Source organism: Eumetopias jubatus, unplaced genomic scaffold (assembly GCF_037043125.1).
Source record: "Eumetopias jubatus isolate StellerSeaLion01/CBP00866 unplaced genomic scaffold, mEumJub1_p1.0 scaffold_5, whole genome shotgun sequence".
NCBI classification, from domain to species: Eukaryota; Metazoa; Chordata; class Mammalia; order Carnivora; family Otariidae; genus Eumetopias; species Eumetopias jubatus.
In genome coordinates this window covers 146,466,170-146,489,949 of record NW_028274811.1, presented here as the reverse complement: position 1 = coordinate 146,489,949, position 23,780 = coordinate 146,466,170, and positions in this window count along the sequence as shown.

Sequence of the window (23,780 nt, the reverse complement as noted above, 5' to 3'; positions counted from 1 at the left end):
GCTTCCAAGTCAGAGGGCTGGGAGCAGCGGGGCACAGAAGGAAGGTCTGTGTGTAAGCTGGGAGCAGAGCTGTCAAGTTCTCTTGTGAGCACCTGAGTCCTCACCTTCACCGGGGACACCGTGTACATAGGTCCCAAATTAGGGGCAGGAAAGAGACAAATGTGTTGCATGGGGTTTAGAGCTGACAGAAGTTAGGATCAGAGTAGCATAATGACTCTGGATTTGACCTGATTGCAAGTTCACGTGTAAATAGCCTGCACACACCCGATGTGAGGAAACCACACTAACTTCAAGTCCAAAGACCCGAATCATCTCCTCTTTAGCCCTAAATAAACCAGCTAAACGTCCCAAGCCTCAGTGCTCTGGTCTGTTAAATGGGCTTAGAAGTAGTAATTGCCACCTGCCTCCTCCCTCCACACTGGGATTCGGAGGTTTACAGAGAAGCTCTTTATGAAATGAAACTTCTTAAGGTGCCATACAGGTGTGTTATTTTTTTGTACACATTTTTAGAATGGTTTTCAGTTCATTTTATCTCTCTAAAGAGCTAATGATTATTTACATTAAAAAGAGGTTGCCTTGGGGCCCTGGGCGGCTCAGTCAGTTAAGTGTGTGCCTTTGATTCAGGTCATGATTTCAGGGTCCTGGGATCGAGTCCTGTGTCCGGCTCTGCGCTCAGCGGGGAACCTTCTTCTCCCTCTCCCTCTACCTGCCGCTCCCCCTGCTCATGTTCTATCTCTCTCAAATAAATAAAAATCTTTAAAAAAAAAAAAAAGAGAGAGAGAGAGGTTGCCTTTTACCTTAGATCATTTGAATGTAGGTAAACAAGCCAAAATTAAGAGTTTCAAACTGGATTCCTTGAGGCACTGGGGTTTACTAAATTTGGGTTCCACAAAGTATTTTTCAAGTACATCTAGGGTTGTTATTGTCATTGTTGTTGTTTTCATTGTTGTTTTGGTGATTCTTTTATTTCCACACTTTAACCAACTTATGAGAGGATATATTATCTGAATTTACTTTGTCTTCTTCAACTTCCAAATTATGTCTCCATCGTATGGTGACATACATGGTCCTTTGTAAGGGAAGCCTTAAATTACATCAGAAAATAAACAGTAAAAATATTGCCTCCAATGGGCAGAATATTTGGAATGTTATTTGTTTTGGGATTATTATCATTTTTCTCCAAATTCATTTAAGGACTATATAATTGATAATACTTGCTTTTGCAGGCAGTTAAAGCCGTCTAATTGAAGAGAGTTTCATATATGTGTGTGTATACACATGCATATGTATATAGAGATATATGTATATACCCAAGAAGACTCCTATTCACAAGTAGTAATTTTGAGGAGATGATGAACCTCTGCCATTTTTCAAAGCCTCTTGAGTTGTCAAGGTCACAGACATAGAATGAACCCACCTGTCCTATCTGGGTGCCCATCAATATAAACACCAGGAAGGATGGCATCATTACTGGAACAAGTAGGCTTTCTTCATGTCTTCTCCCTTTGAAATGTCTGACCATCTCGAGTTCGGTTACAAATGTTGGCAACAATCACCCAGGCTTTCGAAGTGAAAAAATCACTTTCACTGAAGCCACTGACAACAGGATAAAAAATTCATCCAAAAGGATAAAAAATTCAAAAGGGAGGATGAATGTTGGCTCGCCCATATTTCTTTGCTCAGGTGTCAATACTACATCTCGGAGTCCTTCCCAAATGATTACTCCTGCTCGACAACGGAGGGAGAAAGCGTGGCAGCGATCATTTATCTCATGGGGAAAGTCGTATGTGCAACAAAAAAAAACCCATTTGTCCATGAATCTTGACTTCTAGTTTGGGAGATGAAAAATAGGACTCATCACAAGTAAGAAGATGAAAGCCCCTCTAAGATCTTTCTTCTTCTCCCCAGGTCCACTTTTCACATTTAAACTAGTGAGATTCTGATCAAAACCAGCCATTTTACCTGCAGTCCCACTGTATGTTCTTGGAAGTGAAAGACGAACCCAGAGCTAAAAGGAGAAGCTCAGACCTCTTCATTGTGCTGGTGGGGATGGCACAGAGCGAGAGAGCCCCTTCTCGAAGCACACTTTCCTCTGTCCTGTCTACATGTGGAGCGTGAAGGTGAGCAAGAGACTCCGCAGAGGACCACGCGCAGCAGACGAAAATCCTGAGAAGAGAGAATAGGAAGTAGAGCTAATCATAGGAATGAGAGCATTTTTTTTTCCTTTATAGGTTTTTTTTTGTTTGTTTGTTTGTTTTTTTGGTGGGGGTAGGGGGAGAGGGCTCAGGGGAGTTGAGACCTGTCTTGAGCTACATTGTAGAAATTAAGAGTTACATAAGGTAAGTAAAGATAAAAAGGGAATGAAACATTCATGTTAGGGAATCTTTGTTTTCAAAACAACTCAATACCATCTATGGTATGAAGGGATAATCAGTAAAAGGTAGCTCTTTCAACTCAAGTAACAAAGAGAAAAGTCAGCTTTGATCACTTCAAAGGAAACCAAGTGCGGCAAATAGGAAAACCTTAAGGACAGATGGAGGAGAGTAGGAGCTTGTGAGCGTGTAGTAGTCAAGGAAAACAGCCCTTGGAAGACACAATAAAATGAGCCCAAATCCCATATATGCACCTGTGGTGTAGATGCTCCACTGCAGTTCTCAAACCGGGGGATGTCAGCAAGCCTGCAGGCTGGGGGGAGGAGCTCTTTGGCCTTGGAAGCACCATGTGATCAGAGAGAAGAGAAACCAGATGCAAGCCTGAAGGGGAGCAGGGGCTCATCAATTTAAGTCAGGGAATTAAAGGTTGTGAATAATTAGGTTGCTATTTGTAAAAACTGGGTAGGGAGACAGCATAAAACATCAGGAGGCATGAAAAGTGAGGCTTGGAGACATCCTATCACCCTGTGAGCACATCGTTCTAAACGTGGTGGCCAGATGCCGTGAGTGGGTCCACACCCTGGGAACATAACCTGGATCTTGAGCCACATCCCCAAACTGAGCCTGAGATGCAGATTGGCTCCCCGTGGACAACTGAGCAACTTTGTAATCAGGAACATGAACCAAACATGTAGAGATAATGAAGCAACTCTAACCCACAGTGTTAATACTTCGGTGTAGAATTTACAACTATGTAATAATCATCTAAAATAAGATATGTGTCATATAAGTCACTAGAAACATACACAGGATTTCAGAATTTTGGAGCATGTGCCATATCAGCCCTGGGGTATGATTTGAAATTTTCAGTCGATGGTAGACTTGTGGTTTTAGTTTGAAAGGAGTAAGAGAATTTGATTAAGTTGGGAAAGAGTGTTTGATAGTTTAAAAGAACCTGATTTATCCACCTATACATTTATAAGAGCTAAGTGCTTAGAAGGAATTTGCTTGTTGGGTTTGTAAGTCTGTCCTGACAGGAATATAAAGTGCTATGGACATACTAAATTTTGAGAATAGAGTTTTAAAATGCTTAAGAGAATTTAACTAAGTAAGTTTCCAAGTTTGGTTGGTTATTTAGGTGGATCTCATTTGTTTAACTTATGAGTTAATCAAACAAATATTAAAATATTGATTTTCAACTTTAAAAACTGAGCATTGATTTATACAAAAGTTATTCTAAGTAGCCTTTCCTGAGACAAACCTTTACTAAAATTTTTTTAATCTAAATTACTATACACCTCAAATAGACTCAGAAAGGTGTCACATTTCTCTTTGAAATAAAAGTAGGGTTGTTTTATTTTCTTGAATAGCCCTTTGAAGGGAGAAAGAATGATTGCAGTATTGCAGCTAATTTGGAAGCCCCTACTACACTGAAGTCTGTCTTTTCTAGGATAGCATCTAGGTTGCAATCATCCAACTTACACTCAATAATAATGCAATAATGATGTTTTTAGCAGTTGGGTTGTTAAAAGCATGTCCACTGGCATGTCTAATCGGTGTTTTCTACACAGCAACCAAAAGCAATTTATACTCTGGCTCTTCTCTATGTCCACTTGAAACCTGAAGCCTCGGCGCTTTACTTACATCATTGTCAAGTGTCCTTGGACTTGACAGCTAAGACCACTCCATTTCTAGGAGATTTCTCCCCTTGGGGCCAGAGAGAAAAGTAATGGCTTCAAAGCTAAAAGCTCTTTAACATGAGAAGGGCTTAGCACCCTGCGTACACAAGGTACACATCTATGGGTCCCTATTCTTAGTGCCCTAGCATTAGGCTTTCATTGCCTTAGTCCTCTGAGAGAAAACACATGGCCGAGACTGGGAGGCAGGAGCCCAGGGAGGACTTCGGACGGCACCCCCAGGACTCAGAAGATGCGGCCACTCTAGGGGTTCAGGCATAACCTGCCTTCCCCCACTGGAGGACCCACCCAGGGCACAGTGGGAACACGTTTCCGTACGGACTCACTGCTCACACCCACCCACGTGCCCGCCCCTGTGCCCGCCCCAGCAGGGACATCGGGATGTGTCACCACACCCGCCCTCCCTGGGAGGAAGCTGCAGCTTCAGGGGTACGGAGGGGACTCCTCAGGGAGACAGGGCCAGCCAGGCTCACAGGCAGGACTTGATGCAGCATACTGTCTCTTCTGAGCAAGGTGACCACTTGTGGGGGTTGGCTCTGCAAGTCCTGTGTCCTGGGACACCTCTCAAACCCTGAAAATCAGGGGGGTTGTCTGCCCTACAAATAAAAAGTCCCGAATTTCCCTCTTCTGCGGGAGTATTCAGAGCTCCTCTACGAAAAGAAGGGAGTGGCCCAGAAGTCCTTGAAAAATGTGTCTTTCGAAAACACAAAAAACATCTGTGTGCAGAAAACCGTTCCTTGCCGAAGAGGGAAGCATCCCTCCACCTGGGACGAGCGGCAGCAACCCTCACTCGGTGGCCGATTCGGTCATCTGGTGGGTGGCTGTTTTTGACTCAAACAGTATTTGACTTCAGATCAGCGAAAGGAAGTTATTTCCCCTTCAGGCTGTGATGTTTTCATCCCCTTGTTTCCCATAACAACCTCCCCCTAGCCTAAACATGTGTCCCTTCCCAAGACTCTCCTTTTGGCAGACATTGTATTTTAAATAAAGCTCATGTTGCCACAGTCACGGGCTAACACAGTTCCATTTATAGATCTTATCTAGGAGCCTTCGGCAGCCCCGGATCCCCCTGCGGGGCCAAGAGAGGCCAGGCTGGTTCACACTCCCCAGCCCTGTGAGATGAAGAGCAGTGTTCAAGTGGGCTTCACACCCGTCCCTTAATCTGTGCTTCCAGCCAGGCCCAGGGACAATGCTGGGAGACCTTCCTGTCACCACCGGCACCTAGTGGGTGGGGGTCAGAAATGCTGCTAACAGACACTGCAAGGCCCAGGACAGGCCCCCATAAGAAAGAATCCAGTATCAGTAGTGCCGAGGGTAAAGAAGGTATTCACAGAGACTGGTCCTTTAGCCCTTAGGGGACTCGGAAGACAACATAGCCCAAAGCTTGCACATTTATCACACTCTCTGATACAGATTCTTGCTGTTTCTGAGGCTGAGAAAACCACCTTCCCTTAGAGAGAGACAGAAGAGCATCGGACTTAAAAGCAAAACATTCTCGTCCATGGAAGAAAAAAAAATCTCCTGCCCATCCCAGGTATCAAAAAGAATTAGCACACAGTAAAGTCTGTTGACAGTGGTGCTAAGGACGTTAGCGATGTCGCTGATGGTTTTGCAACCCGTCCCTCTATCATAATTGTACGTTACCCTGTGACTTAAAGAGAAGCAAACAGGACATTGTGCAGGGCAGTTTTTAGCACAATACTGAACTCTAAGTTTTCTGGTTTTGTTTTGTTTTTAAAGATTTTATGTATTTATTTGAGAGAGAGGGAGAGAGAGCATGAGCAGGGGGATGAGCAGAAGGAGAGGGAGAGAGAGACAATCCTCAAGCAGACTCCCCGCTGAGCAGGGAACCTGACGTGGGGCTCAGTCCCAGGACCCTGGGATCATGACCTGAGCCAAAGGCAGATGCTTAACTGACTGAGCCACCCAGGCACCCCCTGAACTCTCTTTGGAACGCTTTGCAAATTCACCGTAAAAATATCTATCGATATATCCACACAATGACCTGTACATAAATGTTCATAGCACTATTATTCATAATAGCCAAAAAAGTAGAAACAATCCAAATGCCCACCACCTGATGAATGGACAAACAAAATGTGGTCTGTCTGTACAACGGACTACTATTTGGTAATAAGAAGGGATAAAGTACTGTCACAGGCTACAACAGGGATGGACCCTGCAAACATCGTTCTCAGTGAACAAAACCGAACAGAAAAGACCACATATTGCATGATTTGACGAACATGAAAAGTCTTTTTCTTTTTTTAACAAATGGCAAATCTATAAAAATAGCAGATTAGAGGTTGCCTAGAGTTAAGAGAGGGAACAAGAACAGAGACTTACTGCAAATGGGCATGCAGGGTCTTTCTGGGGTCATGGAAATGTTCTAAGATCGGATTTGGGGACACCTGCCCAGCTCCGTAAATTTACTAAAACTCACTGAGTTGTACACTGAAAGCAGGTGAATTTTATGGTATGCAAATTATACCTCACTAAAGCTCTCACCAAAATATCTATTAGACCTGGGAGGATTTTTTTCCTGGTATTTGGTAGAGAATGTTATAGAAAGAACACTTCCCTGCGTGCAGGGTGGGGGGAGGACATTATATCCCAGTCCAGGTTCTACCTGTAATTACCTGCATTATTGAAGACAAGACACTGATATGCTCTTGGACTGCTTCCCAAACCGTGAAGTGATGGAGAGGCCTCAGGTCTGTCTGTCTCTCGTGCTGTGAGATTTGGTTAAGTGACTACTCGTATTTCAAGAGAAGAGCAAACAGCTACAAATTGACTCGTGGGCCTGCATCATTACTTTATAATAATCAAATCACGTTTGAAGTTCACTTTGGCTTATAGAGAGTGAGTGACTGGGCCAGTAGAAGTCAAGTCCGGGACCACATGCATAGCTGACGTATTCTCTCTCCCAAGTTCGCCCTGGTAGCCGCCAGGAGGGGCTCTCCTTCCAAGCAGTATCTCACAGCATTGCAGAGGATGTCTGCAACCGACCAGGGAAGGGCCAGAGCCGGGTCTCTCCAAGAACTCCTACCTTTCCAAAGGATCAAGGAATGCAGCTATGTGCTCAATGAGGACGCCGGAAATGTCCACACCATGTATCTGGGGGAATCTTCAGGCAGCACTGTTCCCACACTCACCAATAAGTCTCATCAGGTGGGCTAGGACGCTAGAGCTTCCATATGCAGCTGCACAGGTTGTTGACTGCACAAGGAAACCCAGTCAAGGGGATGGAAGTAGGAGCTGAGCTCCATTCCATGCTCTGGTTGTTAAGTTCAGTGTAGGGTGATAGCCATGCAGAGGAGGGGAACCTTTTTCTAATTTGAACAAAGGCAATATATGGACCAGGGGGATCCCGAGACATTGCTGTACCATTATATATGTGGGACATCAGACCTTCCCTCCCCAGTGTCCTCTGGACCCTCAAGAAGAACTGTTCCTTCCCTCTGCACAAAGTCTCCTCTCTGGCTGCCTCAGGATTGATGGCTGAGCAGGGCCCAGACTCCTCCTGGCTGATCCGTTTCCCATCCGAACCTCCTCCCCTCCCATACCTGAATGGCCCCAAACTACCCTCTTTCTCCTGCAGTCAAATAGAGAAATCCTCATGTGAATGTTTTCAGATAAACCATGCCTCTTAGTCCAGCAGAGATCCCCTCATACCGCAGAGGGACACAAGACCAGATTCCCTTGTGATTGGAGGGCAAGGCATGTCGCCAGCCCTCGATACACATCATCAATTCATGAGATCCTCACAGGACCTCATGGGACAGATCTTACTCTCCCGATTTCACGGATGAGAAAATTGAGGCTCCCTATGAACTACTTCATAGCCTCCCAGAACTCAGGGCAGTGGCAGGTCTGATTCTACCTCTCTTTTAGACTCCCTAGTATGCTCTAGAATTTGCTTCCCTCCCCCTTTGCTTTTCAAAACCCACTCATGCACATTCCCTGCCCAGACAATGCCTCGGCCGTGCTGACCTTCACAGTCAAACCGTGTACACAGGGGCCTCTCCTGCTAAGCCTGCTTTCGCCTTCCCTTCACCATGCATGTGCTTCTCATTGAGGTCCAGTTACTTTTTTAAAAAGATTTTATTTAGTTATTTATATATTTTAGGGGAGGGGGCAGAGGGAGAGGGAGAGGGACAAGCAGACTCCATCCTGAGCAGGAAGCCCGACTCGGGGCTCGATCCCACAACCCTGAGATCATGACCTGAGCCAAAATCAAGAGTCAGACCTCAACCAACTGCGCCACCCAGGTACCCCACACTCAAGTTACTTTCGGTGGGCATCTCTATAGTGATTGCAAATGATGCCAAAGATGAAATCCTTCCATAAGAAATTTTGGAAATCCAATTTTGTTTTCCTGGCCCTCATGTATGAGCAGCCAGGAGAGCTCCGTATATCTGATTTTTTCAAACATACTGAAAAGTACCTTCTCACTACATAGAGAGAAGAGCATTGATCTTCCGCCCTACCTCTTTCAGATCCTTAAAAAAAAAGTGGGGGCCATCCACACTCAAAATATCTTCCCAAATACAGTCACTTCCATTCCCAAATTTTCACCCATATCACACTTAGCATAAACTATTTAAGCAAGCATGTGATGTGACCATCACATCCCTCCACTCGTCTAACCTAATCGTCTTCCACGGAGAGCTCCCTAGCAAGGAGAGACACTTGACCAGGCTGCACCGAATTGGGAGGATGAGCTAAGAAGGCCCAACAAAGGGCATCAGCAGCCGGAGGGTTCCACCTCTATACTGGCAGGGGGCCCACGGTTAGTAGCACGCGTGTTGTTTGAATGAGAACAACAGACTCCGAAGACACGCCCATCCGGAAACAATGAATTATTTCTTCTGCTAAAACAATCCAGCTGGGTCTTTTTATACCATGTGACTTCACGATTCCTCTGAAATAATTTGCAACTGTCACTGCATTACTAAATCAGGGGGCATAATTCTCCCAATTAAGCATTTAAGTCAAAAAAGAAGAGGAGAAAGAAAGACACATCTTGTGGCATCTTCTGCTAAACTTTAAAGAAACCGAAGACCTGTTCTTGCCCAACGGTGAGTGCCAGATCCCGAGGGCTGTCCCAACTTCAAACGAGCTAACAGATGTTTGTTCTCCAGCGCATTTTCCTCTCAATGGCATTTTGAGGATATTATAAACTTTCTGACACAGTATTTCAGTGGAAAATTTTTTTTTAAGATTACACTGTTATCATAAAAAAAAAATCCAACAGGTGTTTTGAATACATGTTGGCCTGAGACAGATGAGATTTAGCTGCCGGGGAAAGGTAAAAACTGCCCAGGTGAGTAGGCACACACTAACCCAGCTAGGAACCTTCAAACAGACCAGCTTTCATTCCTCTTCTGGGGAGCTCCCTTCTGAAAATGCCTAGCACAGACCAGAGGTTTGAACCAGGTCTGTCCCCAAAAGGATATTTGGCAATGGTTGTAGACATTTTTGGTTGTCCCAACCGGGGATGCTAAAGGCATATAGTAGTAGGTAGAGGCCGGGGATGCTGTGGAATGTCCTACAAAGCACAGGACAGCCCCCCAACAATGGAAACATCCAGCCCCAAATGTTAGTTGTATCGAGGCTAAGAGACCCAGTATAGACAGAAGATGATTTGATCTAGGTTCAGATCATTGTAGATGAGACCTGTTTTCTGCCTGCGCTGAGCTTATGGTCTACTTAGGGCAGCCACGTAGACACACATTTCCAGTGTAATAGAGACGTGTTCTCCAAAACAGGGAGCGCTCTACTGGAGACTCTATCTTGTCAAGAACAAGGGGGAATGTACTTGAGGTGGGCAAGGATGAAGAATTTGTTGTTGGAGAATTTAGGCCTGCAGTGGAGGAGTAAGAACTGGCCAAACATAGGAGAAGGGGAAGGAGTCAGCAGATGCATGGGCACCTCCAAGCAGCTCGGCCTTACCAAGTGGGAAGCCAGGGAAGGGCAGGCCAGCTCCTGCAGTACTTTGGATGGATGCCAGGCTTGGGTTTTGTCAAGCAGGTCATCGTGGTGAGGGTCACGAGTCAAAGGTCATCACCCTGATGCCTGGGTGGAGAATAAATATAAGGGGAAGCTTAGAGCCAAGGAGACCAGGTGTGCAGTTTCTCTAAGGGACAGAGAAACTGGTCTCAGGTGGTGGTTATGGAGAGAATGGCTCAGAAACAAGAAACAGGAGGGAAAATCTTGTTGAATTTGCATGTAGGAAATAAAGAAAAGGAAGGTTCTAGAATGACCTCCAAAATTTTGGCTTGGATGACTGCTGCTCCTTGTGGATGACTCTTGAGACTTCCTGGCCTGTTGGCCCCTTGACCTCCTCACCTCCAGTGACCTTTCTTCCCTCCAGCTCGGCCATCTACACAATAGTCTTGCCTTGTCATGGCCAGAAATTTCAATTAGACCTCCTGATTTCAATCATCCATTATTTGAGTTCCTCCTCTTCAGCTTCTAGAATTTTTGCTCAGCACTCTTAATGCACCAAAGCATCCAGTCTTTCTCATGCTACTTCATTCACTGACCTACACTTCTCACTTCTCTGCATGTCTGGCTTAGAGTCCTTGGTCCACTAAGAAAAACCACTACCTTGATCTCATCTTCCAGTCTTTTCTTCTCTCCCCCTTCCTTACCAATGCCTATCAGGACCTTCATCCTTACCCAGGATCTCTTTGTATTCCTTCCTACAGCTGTATGTGAATCTATAATCATCTCAGGATAAAAGGTTTGATTAAAAAACACATATATTTTAATCCTGGATGATTCCAACTATCTGGCATGCCCACAATTGAAAAGCTAAAGTTACTGAATATGCAATCAGTCTGATTCGTGATCTGAAACCTTCCAAGGACCCTCTCCTTAATCACCCTCTCCCTCTCCTTCACTCATCCCCGATTTTTATTATTGATTCACATGTGTGCGGAAGCCATATGGACCACCGGTTGATTCTGCGTTGGCCTCTGCAACGGAGCCAGCCCACTTGTAGCGTGTGTACTAGAGGAAGCTAAACTCCCGCCAGTCTTCCAAGGACCCCAATCTGTCATCTGCTTCCACCATCCAAAGAAACTTCTCTCAACACGGTCACCAAAGCCTTCATCTGCCAAATCCAGAGGAAGTGAGTGAGAATATTACTTGATCTCCCATCACCATTTGACACATTCCCATCTCTGAAAACATTCTGCTCTCTTAGCTGCTATGAGTCCACTGTGGTAGGTTATGAAAGTTTCAGCCTTGTATGACTATGGAAACTGGACCATTCTTTTCTGCTTGATCTTTGCTGCATGAAAGGGAGGAAATACGAATGCTTCCCCTCACTTCCTGGGGACGTTGGAAGTCTAGGCTTCCGTGTTCTCCATGGAAAGGCAAATCGTCCATACCTTCATTTTCTCTGGCTCTGAGTTTAATGGGCCACGAAGAGAAAGAAGAAAGTAGGTTTCCAGGTGTTAGGGGGTGTAAAGAGGGTGGGGGGAGAGGAAGCACAGGGAACTGGTGGAGAGGTAAGGAAGCAATGGAGAGATTGCTACCAGATAGGGCCCACGGTAGGGAGGAGTTGACATCTGGGAACTGCTGAGAAGGGGGAGAAGCCAGAATCCAGGCAGCATTGGGAGAAAGAACCCATCAGAGGCCCACAGCAAGGAGGATTGCTTGAGTGCCCACGGCATCAGCAAGAGCTGAACCTTGCCTGACAATCATCCAGACTTCTTTCTACAGAGAACTTTCCATTATCGGCACATGCATATCGTCCATTTGTCCATACCCACACCAGAGAGACTTTCTCTCTGTCCACACCAGCACCTTATGCACTGACTCACGCAGTCATGCCCCAAGACTGTGTCTGTTTTCCATCCCCTGACTCCATGTTTTAAAAAGCCCCACCCGTAAACCCAAAGCATGGGCTCTGGTCACAAAGTGGGTGTCCTCCTCCTAAACCTCAAAAGGAAGATGGACAAAATACATAAGGTCAAGGGCCTATGAAGTCCCAATCCCCCATACCTCAGAATGTGAACTTATTTGGAGACAGCGTCTTTATGGAGGTAATCAAGTCAAAATGAGTTCCTTAGGGTAGGCCCTTATCCAATATGACTGGTGTCTCATAAAAGGAGGACACTTGGACATAGATGCATGGAGGGAAAACGATGAAGAGATATCAGAGAAGACGTGCCTCTACAAGCCAAGGAGAGAGCCCTGTAGCAGATCCCTTGCTCACAGCCCTACAAAGGAACCAACAATGCCAATGCCTTGATTTGGGACTTCTGGTCTCCAGAACTGAGAAAGAATACATTTCTATAGCTTAAACCACCTACTCTGTGGCACTTTGTTGCAGCAGCTCTAGCAAACTTAGTACCACTTCCAGGTTATGACCCCAGAAAGAAATGTGGGTGAACCTCCTGGCCCATTTCCTTTCCTGCCCACTTGGAGCAGCTATCTTGGATCCAGAGTTGGAAGCTACGTGTTGATTTGGCAGAGCCATACCACTGTTGACAGAGCACCCAAGACTGATACCCTCTGGACAGTTACAGAAGAGAATCTATCTTCTCCAAGCCACTGTGTCTGGTGTCTCTTTGCTACAGCAGCTTAACCTATGTCCTAACTTACACATTCTTGCACACAGGCCATGGCTAGCTGTAAACAGACTCGCACACTACTGCCAAGGAAAGCTTAAAAGTGAATTACACTTGACCTCTCATCATTATTATACATTATACATTATACATTATACAGTTATAGAGTTTAAAGTGCATCCTGCCCTGTCCCTGTCTGTCTCCTACATCTCCAGGCTCGTTATTTCATCAGCTCTGACTTGCTTTTCGTTGTCAACTGCACTGCCCTTCCCATCTGCAGACCACTCAAAACATCTCTTCCAAGATACTTCCTTCTTATCCCTCCACCACAATATTCCCTTTATGTCACTCCAATCTGGTTTTCAAGTTCAAAGTGCTTTCTGGAACACAAGCCTGCCACTGCACTATTTTTCTCTTCTTTTCAACCCAGGCACAGCTGGATGTGACTCAGCCATCCTCATTATAGGTGAGTGCTTTCCTGAAACACTTGTCTACCTCTACTCTTGTGTATTTTGCTTGACAGTAAGATCCCCTTCAAACTGGAGGGACTTCTTCCTGAGGTAGGATTCAGAGGCAATGGGATTTAGCTAGACATTTTTGGCCTTCTTTTAAGGTTGTCATTAAAATTCAGATCCATTGTTAATTGATATCTATATGCCTGATTTTTCTTAATCAATATGAGTAAAAGAACAAAGCAAACAACAAAAAACAAAACAATAGTACAAAATGCTAATTAAATTCTATCTCACTTTAAGGAAACTCCATGGCAGGAATTTGCTTATCTAAGCTAGAATACATGAGTGGACATTTTGAACATCAACCATGGGTTGCTTCTGCGGTTTTTGTTATGATCCATTCCATTCTTCCTGAGCTCTTTCTCAAGCAGATATCCTACGAAAAGTTCAAATAGAGGATCCATTTTACATTCCAGATAAAAATTAAAACTCACCGAAGCACTGGTCTACAAATGCAAACTAATCAGTCAGTCCTACGTGCTGTTTTACTCTAGAATCAAGGGTAAGGTGGTTACATTTGAATCATTCAATCATGACATAACTTACCTTCCCTGTGATCCATTTTTGCTCGCAATATTTTAGCGTATCAATGGACTAAGCAGACGAGAAAATATGGGGGAAAAATCATACTTCTTTTCCTGCCTTTGGTCCAAGAAAGAGCATGTGACCTTGGGAAAAGAAAATACCCTTTCTGTGACTTTGCTTCCTCATTTGCAAAACAGGGAAAGCAAAGTTCCATAATTTACTAATAAATTATCTCATTACTGAGTGTAAACACTGTTACTGTTTAGTATTTATTTCTGCAATCTGTCAGGACATTTTGAAATTTCTGCATGAAATATACAACTTAATGCAGTGTTTCCCCTTCTCCCTTTTACATGGCATGTCGGAGGAAGCGAGGCAGAATGGGGAACACATGGGCGATATAAATGAAACACTCTTTAATTTATTTTGAAATGGACAAAAGGAAAGGTAATCAAGCTTCCCAAAAGCCTTCCAAATAAACTTCCCTTAAAGAAGGAATAGAAAAGGAGGTCATAACTGATCAGAGTAGTATATCACATTCCTTGATGCTGGAGACAAAGGGCACATTGGGATTCCACCAAAGAGTTAATGCGATGTAATCCCAAGACATTATAGGATGGAGAAGAAGCACCAGAAGTATGGAAAAGATGCCTGTCAACAACCAAGAAACAAACTCCATGTCCGAAGCCTTGAGATCTGATGACAATTGGTACAAGTGACTTCTCTTTCTCTTTCCCTCTCTCTCTTCTCCATGCACATACAATTAAATATACATAGAGCTTATTTTTTGTTTAAGTGTAAAAGGCCAAGATGTCAGTTTAAACCCACAAAAAGTGGGGCGCCTGGGTGGCTTAGTCCGTTAGGCGTCTGACTCTTGGTTTCAGTTCAGATCATGATCTCAGGGTTGTGAGATCGAGGCCCCAGTCAGGCTCCGTGCTCAGTGGGGGGGTCTGCTTGAGATTCTCTCTCTCCCTCTCCCTCTGCTCCTCCCCCTGCTCATGTACTCTCTCTCCCTCTCTAATAAAATAAAATAAAATCTTAAAAACACACACACACACAAAGGAGAGAGAAAGCTATGCACATCTGCAGACCCCTAGGGAAAGATTTCTTCTGCCACATATGCCTGCTAGCAAGGATAGCAGAAGATCCACAGCAATTAAAAATGTCTCATGAGGGCGCCTGGGTGGCTCAGTTGGTTAAGCGACTGCCTTCAGCTCAGGTCATGATCCCGGAGTCCCAGGATCGAGGCCCACATCGGGCTCCTTGCTCAGCAGGGAGTCTGCTTCTCCGTCTGACCCTCCCCCCTCTCATGCTCTCTCTCTCAAATAAATAAATAAAATCTTAAAAAAAAAAAAAGTCTCATGAAGTCTGTATTGTTCATTGCTCCCTGCTAAAAATAAACAAACAAAAGAACCTTAGTAGAACAAGGACAACCATAAATATGAATACTCAACATCCCACATATATTGTTAACTTATTGTCAGGTTACATTAGCAAACTAGTTACTAAACTCCACAAAATGAACATGTTTTGTGTTTGTTCCAAAATTGTTCCCTCTTCATGAAGCTCAAGCTCAAGGAAACCAATATTTATTTCCCAGGACTCAATAATTCCACTTTCTTTGAAATTATATGTATGAGAAGTGGTCAACTCTCTTAGGGTCATTAATGTTCTTAAAGTCTATCCATCATAGAAACTGGCATTTTTATCCTATATATATATGTATTCTCCAATAAGCAAAGTAGAGGAATCTTACTTTAAGTTGATCATGAAATTAACTCTTATGTGTCAATGGAGATGGACTGATCAGGGTGTAAATTTCCTCTCTTAAGGATTATATGTCTTTATTGTAAAACAAAATAGTAAGTTTCTGTAGAGTGAATATGTTGTAATCTATAATTTATCAGTTGTCACCTCGACCCTGTTTTGATTATTTGCTTTCCTCTGTCTCAACATGATCAATTATGAATATGTTGTCTTCCTCAAGCACAGTAGTTTTGAAAAGATAGTATACCATGTTAATCTGCCCATGAAATAACATATTACTATGCAGGATAATCAATTACAATTGGTTTTTTTTGCTCATTTTCTTTCAAACGAAGACAGTAAGAATCTGAACCATTCTATTGTTAAAAAAGGTTTTAAAAACCAAAATAAGCATGAAACAATGATCAGGAACGGAGCAGAATTAAAGCACAATATAAAACCCCTGTAATAAAAACAGCCTTGAGTCACGAATAAGCATAAATTGAAAAATCTATTGCTTTTCTCTGTAGACATATCTCAAGATAGTGTCATACTACCATTCATGAGAGATGCTTATCAGAAATAGTCGGAAGCAATTCATCTCAGGGAGAAACGTTTCATTATCGGTGGTGAAAAGCAATATAACTAGAGGCATTCTAATTGAGTTCTCTTGGTCTGTTGAAAAGTTTTTAGCAAAAGGTATCCACAAGTACGCATGAGAACCGAGAAACAACAAAGCAGTTCCTGATTTTAATAATAATATGATTGATAATTTCTGCATTTTAAATATAATTTTCTACTAAACCGATCATAATTCTTAAAGTTGAAGTTTAAATTAAAATATGCACAATAAATACTTAACTTGAAATACATCAAGATAATAACAGTTGTTAACTTAGGATGGGTCTGATTTTTATTTTTTTCTCCAGAGCTTCCAAATTCTCTGTAATCTATAGTTAATATTTTTATAATAAAAATTTCAACATCATATTTAATTTTTCCAAACTTACTAACATTTTCACTATCTGAAGAGCATTGCCCTAAATATGGCACTTTATCTATGTGAGTCAAAATCTTCAATAAGATTCTGAGGTCTACAAAAGCAAGCAGAACATCATGAAAATTACTTTCAACCCACAGGTCCCAAGCCAAAGGAACATATCCTATTAAAACTCACTCTGGATGAGCTTTAATATCTGTAAAAACATCCTCTTCTCCTAGAAAAATACCCCCCAAGCTGAAAACAGCAGTTGTCTCCATGGAGATGGGGAAGTGGATTTTACTTTCTCCTTTACACATACCTATTTTTTTTTTATTTCTGCATTGCTTTTATTTCTGTTTTCTTCTATTAAAAGAAAGCATCCTGTTTTCCTTGAAAAAGTTTGACTTTTTAATGAAAATCCTACATGATTCACAAATGCACACATTTTCCGATTGCACGATGGGAACTGATGCGGAAAAAAATTAATCTTTGAAACTCTGCAAACCGAAAAAAAAGTTTAACAAGTCACTGAGGTAATGAATTGGGGTTTCTTTTTGGAGTGATCGAATGTTCTAGAATTAGAGAGTGCTGATGGTTGCACAACCTTGTGAATATACTATGAATTTTATCCTATGTGAATTGTATCTCAAAAAATAAACAGAAACAAAACAAAGCCAGAAAGCACTGAGGAAGGAGCACTGATTTAGGGCCGAATTGTCAGGAACTGTTCCCCTATAACCACTGTGTCTCCTCCCAGCCCCAAAGTGGAAGATGAGGGACGGACACAGGATGCTAGAAACACCAGCAGAGACCACTGTTTCCCTAAGGCCTTCTTACCCACGAGTAGGACTTTTCTTTAAATCAAATTGCATTGTACAGGGAGACACCTTCGGCCAATACTCAGGGAAGACTCTCAGGGAAGACATTTTCTTACCTCACCAAGACAAGAAACATCCTCACTGGCTTGGCGTTGGAGACGTTTGTGAAATTACCCCTGAGGCATGGTCACCCCAAGCCTTTCATCACTCTCTGCAGCCATAGTGATGCCTTGTATCAGCTGGCTTTTCCTGAATAATTAACCATCCTCAATTGTAGTGACTTAAAACAACAATCATTTATGTAGCTCATGATTCTACAGGTCAGCCATTTGGGCTGAGGCTCAGCTGGGCTTATTCAGTGTCCACGTTCAGTGGCCAGTCAGGCAGGTTAGCTGGCTGTAAGCTGGGCTGACAGGGTGGGTGGGCCACATGCCCTTTTTCATCCAGCAGGCTAGCTCAGGCTTGTTCACACAGGGCAGCCTTCTGAGAGAACAAGAGAGAACTTCATCCACATTCTCCTGTTCAAATTGAGTTCCAAGGCCCGCCCAGACCCAAGGGGTGGGGAAACAGGCTCCACCTCTCACGGGAGGAATTGTGGAGTCACACTGAAAGATGTGGGCTACAGGGAGGGGAATAATAATGGTGTTCTTGTCAAGAACAGCCTACTCCACAGCTCTAGCAACAGAGACTCCAAAATTGTGAACATAAGGAAATAAATATTCGAGGGCTCTCAACTCACAGAGCTAATTTTCCCAGAGGGACGTGAGGACCATGATGATTTAATGACTTCCGGGTCATGTATGATTCAGACAGAGAGTGTTTTCACTAGAGAAAGCAACCCCACGTGAGCAGAAATGTATCTGTGTCCCTTACCGCTGTGCCATCCACTTCTCTTTAGAGCACCGCAGTTCCTGTTTCAGGTGGATAGAAGGGAGTTTGATCCAACAGAAAGAGGACTGTCCTTATATGATCATAGATGAGGGTTGCAGAGAGAGAGAGGTCTGGAGATGGTCAATAGACCCTTAAAGACCTTCACTGAGTTCAAGTCCAGGGAAAGTGCTGGGTTTATGGCTCTTCATGCAAAGAACGATTTATGTGGTCGTATTCTCTGTCCTTCAAAGATGAGACTACCAGCTCAGGTCGTATGTTTTCTCAGGTCCATTTCATGTTGCTTAATTTTATAGAGGGAGGGCAAATAACTGGGAAAACAAAATGATAATCTCGAAATAAAGAAGACCAATTGCCAGGTGTTTCTGCACATCAGAATCGTTCAGTAAACTAATTACAAATACTACTTCTTGGGCTCCACTCTCAGACACCATGATTCAGTAAGTTCAGGGGTTTGGTGGGAAAATCTATAATTTTAGCAAGTGTCCCAGTTTGTTTGAGGGAGTTGGGTTCTATTAAGTAAGAAATGGGGATGGTTGTATCTGCTCCATCTGGCTTAAAGGGATGTCCCAGGAGACATGGATGGATGTAGCATGTTGGTCTAAGGTGCATTTAAGCAGATCCCCTGAGCCCAGCCAATCACAGAGGGAAGAGCCAAAAGTAGGCAAGCATATATTGGGCACATTCCTACCTTAATTTCCAGGATCTCTACTTTGAGTCTTTTGCCTTTTATTGATCACTTATTAAAATCTAGGACCCTTGTGTTAGCCTAAGTGTACTGTAGGATTGCATACAGCTGCAAAAACCACAAGACAGAATACTTACACGAGACAGAAACTTCTTTTTTCTCGCGTAAGCAGCCCAGCACTGTCATGACAAATGAGCTCCATGGAACCATAAGGGACCCCACTTCTCCCACCTCACCACGTTGCCATTATGAAACCTCATGGGGTAAGGGTAGAGCTAGAGCTCCAGCCATCACAGCCCAGACAGAAACTGGGGGAATGGAAAAGAAAAAGCAGATAGCCCCACCCTTTAAAGAAATTTCATGGAGTTGACACACTACACTTCATTCCGTTGGCCAGAACGTAATCACATGGAAAGAAAGTCACTAGAAAGCAAGATTGGTAGATATAATCTCTATTCTAGACTGACATGGGAGCTGAATTTCTATAGAAAAAGGAGAAATAGAAATTGTAGGGCAAGAAATCTCTGCCATAACCAGAACCTGTGTTTACAGCCTAGAAAAAGTTTTATGCACAAAGGTGTTTATTGTACAACTGTTGGTAATACAATTCACCCTTGAACAATGCGAGGGAAGAGAAAATAAGACAAAATACATTTACAATAATGTCCGGTATTTATAAAAAAAAATATATATGTAAGTAAACCCCTGTAGTTCAAACCTGTGTTGTTCAAAGGTCACTTAATAGTAAGTATTTGGAAAAACACTAAAAACACTAAAACATCATTATGGTTCATCAATTTAATAAAGTAATATACAATCATCAGAAAGGGTGGTCACCGAGACTACATAATCATTTTCAGTTCGAGACCGTGTCTAGCCTCTTCCACATTCTCTCTTAAATACCCACAAAGCCCAAAAACTCAAAGCACTAAGAACTTAGACTGAGAGGCAGACCAATTCCCCAATCTTGAAGGAAATAACCATAGGTGGCCCAAAGAATGATTAAGAGAAATCCATCTAGGCTGGAGTTCATGTCAAATTCAAACTCTACTTTATGAAATGGATTTCTCCTAAAAATAAAAACAAAAGAGCAAAACAAGAAGTCATTTTCCATCCTTCAAACATCTGTCCCAAAACACTGAACTAATTAGCATTCGGGCCCTTAATCCCAGCCCATTCTGGAAGCCCTGAGAGATGAATGGATTTTCTTTCCCGCCAACATCACTACACCCTCCTGCCATTGTCAACTTGTATCTACACAGAAATACAAATTCAGGGAACAACTGGGCAGGAAGTAAGGAGGAGGGGATGCTAGCAGAATCTTGGTGCTTCCTGGCTGATGATGTCTCTGGGCTAAAGCTTTATAGGTGGAGACAGAGGTCCCGACAGCTGCACAGGCCAAGCATTGTATTTTTCATGTACTTCATTGGGTCTGACTACAAGAAAATGACAAGGGAGGGCATCTCATGGGAGAACAGATGTATATTAGGTGAAAGACTTAGAGCCTGGGAATCCTAGCGGGACCCCCGCATATTTGTGGATTGGAGGTGGAAGCCATTCATCTCACAAGGGGGCAGAGAAGTCTCAAGCACACCCTCCCACCCCCCACCCCCCACCCCCCACCTTGCCTTCTCTCCTCACAAGCACTGAACTGGAACAGGTGCTTCCCTGTTTGATCGTGAATATTAATGAAAAAAACCACTTCAAATCTAGAACGATCAATACAGGAACAGATCTTTGATGAGTCTTCTGCATTAGGCAGACAAACCTTGCAGTTATTATTCTTCCGTAGAATGAAAGAAGGCTTGGCTATTTTGAAACACCTGCAGAATATCCAGAGGGCAAAACTGATCTGAGATGAGAAAACAAGAGCCTGATAAACAGGAGATGGCTGAGTAGGATTGCAGGAGATTCGGGGTTCTATGCAAAGTTAAAACTTCAAGGCAGGGAAACACCACCTACCTAATCACACAGCAACGAGTCTGCCCAAACCAGACTCCTCTCTCAAAATAAAAGCACCCCCTCCACCCCTCAAAGATCCGAACTTGGAAACACAGTACAGGACTTGTGCATTTTAGAAATAACGATAAAACATCATGAGGAAAAGAAAAGGAAAAAAAAAGTGAACAGGACAGATTTTCCACTTTCCTGGATTAGAGGACCCAATGGAAAGGAAAGGAGTCTCCCTCTGTTGGTGGGAGTGCAGAATTCCATACGTTTCCCAGGAGGAGGCCGTTCGGGAGTATGTCACAGTGCTTCCCAACGTGTCCCTTCTTGTTTTCATCATCATCCCCATAGGGAGCCGTTTTAGACATTTTAGACATTTTTTTCTCCCTAATCTCCCCTCCTCGTGAAATCTGAAAACTCCAGGTGTGCCGAGTACCTGTTATGTACTGTCCATGCGTACATGGCTGTATTCTAGACGGAGGCAAGGGTTTTCCCACCCCATTCCCACACAAGTGTTATTAGAGGCTCACGGATTTTCACGTGGGCGTTCTGCAGAAATGAGCTAAAATCATTTTCATGCTCAAGCTGTTAGGACTTTGGCCAATGGGAGCACTTTTGAGCTTAATCCTTCCTCCCTGTTGGTCCCCCTAATCTGAGAACCCTTCCTCGCCCTCTAGAGTCACAAACTGCTCCAGTCTCAGCTTGGCCTGAAATAAGTCATTTCTCTAAGGAGCCACGATTACTTACAGAGGTGAGTGGTGTTAAAGGCCAAGAGCTGGTTGGAGGGGTGCTCGTTGCTGCTGAGATGATACGGTTTCTAGGCCATTTCAGTGGTCAGAAGTGGGAAAATGTACTTTAAAAATGGAGCTGGAAAGTACAGGACAGGGAATTTAGTCAATTATATTATAATATTATTGTATAGTGACTACACTTACCAGGATGAGCACTGCGTAAGGTATAGAATTGTCAAACCACTGTGTTATACACGCAAAACTAATATAACACTCTATGTTAATGTACTGCAATAATAAATTTAAAAATAATAACATAAAATAATGAAGATGTGAGATACTTTCTATTTAATGTAACCATTACAGTATTCTTAGCTTTATTCTACAATATCTATAAAACAATTTTTAAATAATAATACTAATATTAATAATAAAACCAGTAACTGAAGTTTATGATTTTTATAATTCTTTTTCTTTAGATGTAGCATATTAAAGATTTACATTTAGTACTATATATTAAAGTCACTTGAAATAATCCACTTTCAATTTGCTTTAAAATTACTAGTACCTCTATGAGTCAAAAGTTAAAACAATGCTAAAGGAACACACTGAAAAGTCTCAATAGGTAACTATTTCATGGTTTTTTCTTGTTTATTCTTCCACTGTTTGTTTTAATGCATATGTACATAAGACATAAGAATATCTCTTACTTATTCTGGCAAAGTTAACTTTACTAGTTAGCAGAATTTTCATTGAATATATATTAAAGATAAGTTAGCATCTCTTTAAAACCTATACAAGGTATCATATTTTATAGATATGCATCGGTTTGAGTTTTGTTTTGTTTTTTTAGTGATCATGTACTACTTTTGACCTTAAAACTTCATTTTATTAAGAGGCAGATGTTAGCCTTAACCTAGTGTGTCCTCTAGGCAGCATTTGGCTTGTTCCTCCTTTTAGAAACACTTTTGTTTTCATTTCCATGGAACACACCCCTTTCCTTTCCTGCCCCCGAGACCCAGGCTCCTTTGAGGTCTCTCTTGTCACCATCTCTTAAACACCAGTGCTCTTCAGAATCCCCCGTGCCGCTCTCCCTACAATCCCTCCCTGGACAGTTTAATCCACTCCCCTGGTTTCAATCTCCACCTATATATTAGTGAATCTAAATTCTATAACTTTATCCATGACCTAACTTTTGGGCCCCAGACACGTGTATCCAACTGCTCACAGGCTGTCTCCATTCCACATCCACAGACACTGGACATCCAGCGTGTACCAGTTTGAATTCATCCTCCTGCCCCCTGCCCCTGTCCCCTAGTCTTCTTGGTGTCAGACCTGGTGCCAGTCTAATGGCATCAGCCTTCCCTTCTGCCATCACCTCTCCTACCCACCTCATACCCCTCCTGGGTATGCCAATCCCAAATGCTCTCAGCTCCACCTGCTGCACAGCATCCCAACCCATCCATTCCTCCTGACCCAGCCCCTCTGCTGGGGCAGGTGGGCATCAGTTCTTGTCTGGGACCCCCCCCCCAAACCTCCTCACTGGACTTCCAGGCTCCAGTTCTCATTCTCTGACTCAGTCTCCACGCTGTACTCAGAATCACCATTTTAACACACAAATCAAATCTCAGCCTTTCTCTGATTAAGATCCAATAACTCATCCTTACAATAAAGTCCAAACTTTACCTATTTACGCCCAAACTAATTTATCTACTTAGAAACCTTGTTATTATAGTCCCTCTACTAAATCCAGCTTTGATAAACTTTCACTTCTATAATTCTAACTATTTTCTAGTGCTTTTATATTTTTGCTGTTGCTTCTACCTAGAGTATAATTTTTCTCCTCTATCCCCTCTCTCAAATGCTTGGTTCATACTCATTCTTTAGGTCTCATTCTAATTACTACAACTGGGGCCTGGGAATTATGCATTGTTAGTACAATGTTAAATGCCCCCAAAATACCAAGTTGATGGACTGACATGAGGTAAGCTCTTTAATAACTGTTAACTATTAATATTATGTAGGTAGTTCATGGGTAACCACGTATTCTCCAAACAAAATTTATCCTTAAGATCGATTACTTTGCATTAGATTAATCAACTACTTTTCATTTAATTTGATTCATATGCTCATTCTTGTGTGCTTGAAGCTAAAACACATGTGATTTCCTGACTTGCAGAGTCATATACAGATAAGTGGCGGTAACTCATTCGGAATGATAAGGTTGGATTCCAGACCATTGTAAACAGCTGCCCATTCTTAATTAAATGCTATAAGTTATGCTTT